Raw genomic sequence first — 2,754 nt, 5'->3', positions numbered from 1 at the left:
AATCACTAAAATTGTGTGAAGTTTGAGCCCAATCGGGTACTTTGACCCCCTGGGTAGTGTGCGCCGACTTTTTGATTATTTTTTTTAGATTTTTGTAGATAAGTATGAAGTAAACAATTGAACTGTAATCAGACGCTCACTCTTCATATTTTTTTGTGATTATTAGAATCACACAATTAATAAGAGGAATAAGCCTTTTATCTTGCACAGTCACTTACCATTTTTATATATGATGTTTGAACAAAAGGGCCTTTTTTGATTGGATTAAACAAATAACTCTTATTTATTTCGAAATAATTATCTTTGTTATAAAAACAATAATCGATTTTCGGATGTTTTGGGAATATGCTGAATCTTCTTCATGAATTTAAAATGTCGGTGCAACTAATGCAGCTATACAAGCGGCCTCGCAAGTGGCGAAAGCTGCATTACAGGCAGCCAGTGCTGGGGTTGCAGCGATAATGGAAACTGAAAAGAAACCGATTTATATATTAAAATAAATATGTATGTATATGAAAAATTCGTATCTTTGGACTTTTTAAACTTACGTGGAACCGTGCCGAAAGTGAAACCAGCCGCGGCGAAACAGGCGCAAACAACTGCTGCACATCCTAATAGAATTGTAAAATCACTCGATAAATTTTGAAACCACAACAAAATGCTATAATAATACCTCCGTAACATATTCCGGCAGCCATGGACCTGATGATGTCATAGAAATCAAACTAAACACCATTACGATTGTAAACAAAACTTTGAAATTCATTTTTATTTTTCAATTTGAGAATAAAGAACGAACGATTCGCACTAATAATTCCAACTTGTTTGGTTAAAGGCAAAAATTGAAGTAACGCAAATGAATTCGCAAACGCTGTCCTAATGTGTTATATTGTAATGTGAATGAATGAAAGCAACGCAGATTTGTTTTATATTAAACATTTATTATGTATGTGTTTATTGGAGTGGTTCGATTTGCGCCACCTGTATACGATTTTTCATATAATAATATTACCTTGCAAAAGTATGAACTGTCATAACGTGGTTATGGTTCACAAATATTCCAGATGTTTGTATACAGTTTATATATAGAAATAAATCAATTTGTCGGTATTACATAAAATATGGACATTCACACAGAAAGAAAAAATGTGGTATTTTTAATTCAATTTTGGTATATTTAATATAAAATCAACCAACAAGGAATTAAATTTACCATTTTTGACATCTCTGGAGCATATTTTTCAAAAGTGACTATTTGTTGAATAAGTCGAATCTAGTCTTGAGGTATAAAGGAAGAGACTTATCAATAAGAAATGAAACACAGATGTTGTTTGGTGTTCAGTCTAACCAATAATGAATAACGTTCATTGGGTGTGTTTGTATTTATACTAACTGGCTAGGGGACGGACACAAAATCTAGTAAAATCTAGTTTCATAGTTTTCTGCTAATTTTGCTAATATTTTCCAAATTTAAAAAAAAATCTACTATTATAACTATACAGACATACTATTGCTAATATTAGTTTACTAGTATAAACGTCAAACGTCAAATAGCTGATCTCAAAGTGAAATCATGTATGAATTTTTCATAAGTTCTTAGATGAAGATTTAACTTTTTTTCTCAACACATGGTTTCTCTTTATATCTTTTGGTGAATTGCGCACAAGATGAACCATATTTTCTGGCATCAATGGTCTTTTCTCCACCATATTTTTTACTCCTTCATACGATCCATTAAGTTGGATTTATTTTCTGCATTATTTCCCGGTATCCATTCCACGATATTTTTTACTTTTTCATACGATTCGTTAAGACTTTCGTCACACTCATCATCAATTAAGTTAGATTTTTGAACTTCCAAACGATCTTTGACTTTTTCATATGATGCGTTGAGCTACTCGTCACAATCATCGTCAAATTCGTCACTACTTTCACGATTTTTCACTTGACTTTGGAACAACGTGTCAATTGTTGCGATATCCAATTTTCTTGGTTTAAACATTTTTCACTAAAATTCGTCTGTTTGTTGTGATAGTAAACAGTGTACTGTGGTAAATTACTCAATACTGCATATATATAGATAACGAAAACATATATACAAATATTTACAACACAATATTATTTACATTGAGGATGTTTTAGCACAGCCTTTGGTCTGTACCAAAACTACCAACCACCTCTCTCCCTTCGCAAACAACTTGTACAAGAAAGTGGACAAAGAGTCATTGTTAGACTCTTCATACCGTACGATTTTTTGTCGCGGGAAAACTATTATCCTTATAGTATCCTTACCCTCTCCTTATGTGTTGAAGCGAAAGATTGACATGAACAGTGTTGTCGTTCCCGAAAAAAAAAATCCCTGTGATTATCCTTCATAGCTTCTTCTAATTAAATTCTAATCCATGTAATTAATGAATGATCCCTTTTTGATTCCTCCCTGTGATTTTCCTTCATAGTGTTAAAGGATAAAATTAAAAACGACTCTCGGCCTAGTTCTATGAAGGATCAATACACAAGGAAACATAACACCTAAATTGCATGATATTAGATGGAAAATAGAAGTGAAATTTAGTTTCTTTGAACCTTCATAGGTCAACTTAAGACATAAATTGCGTGAAATTGTTTAACATAACATTAGTCTTGTTTTGAATTTGGTCGGGATTGTTTTGCTTTGACTTAAAAATGTCACGAAGACAACATTTCACCGATAATATTGTGAAATCATTTAAATGAGAAATATCAAATAGTGAAGAT

At 32.1% G+C, this 2,754-nt stretch overlaps 1 long non-coding RNA gene across 1 annotated transcript; it reads right to left on the bottom strand.

The window, feature by feature from the left end:
- Positions 1 to 340: 340 nt before the first annotated feature.
- LOC116347827 lies at positions 341 to 815 on the bottom strand. The gene is made up of 3 exons (XR_004201722.1): positions 674 to 815; positions 549 to 611; positions 341 to 468 (listed from the first exon to the last, which is right to left on the bottom strand). It is a non-coding gene; the product is annotated as an uncharacterized LOC116347827 (long non-coding RNA).
- Positions 816 to 2,754: the final 1,939 nt, after the last annotated feature.

Source organism: Contarinia nasturtii, unplaced genomic scaffold (assembly GCF_009176525.2).
Source record: "Contarinia nasturtii isolate CC-2019 unplaced genomic scaffold, AAFC_CNas_1.1 Cnas_scaffold_2155, whole genome shotgun sequence".
Lineage (NCBI taxonomy): Eukaryota > Metazoa > Arthropoda > Insecta > Diptera > Cecidomyiidae > Contarinia > Contarinia nasturtii.
This window is presented reverse-complemented; position numbering and strand designations above follow the sequence as displayed.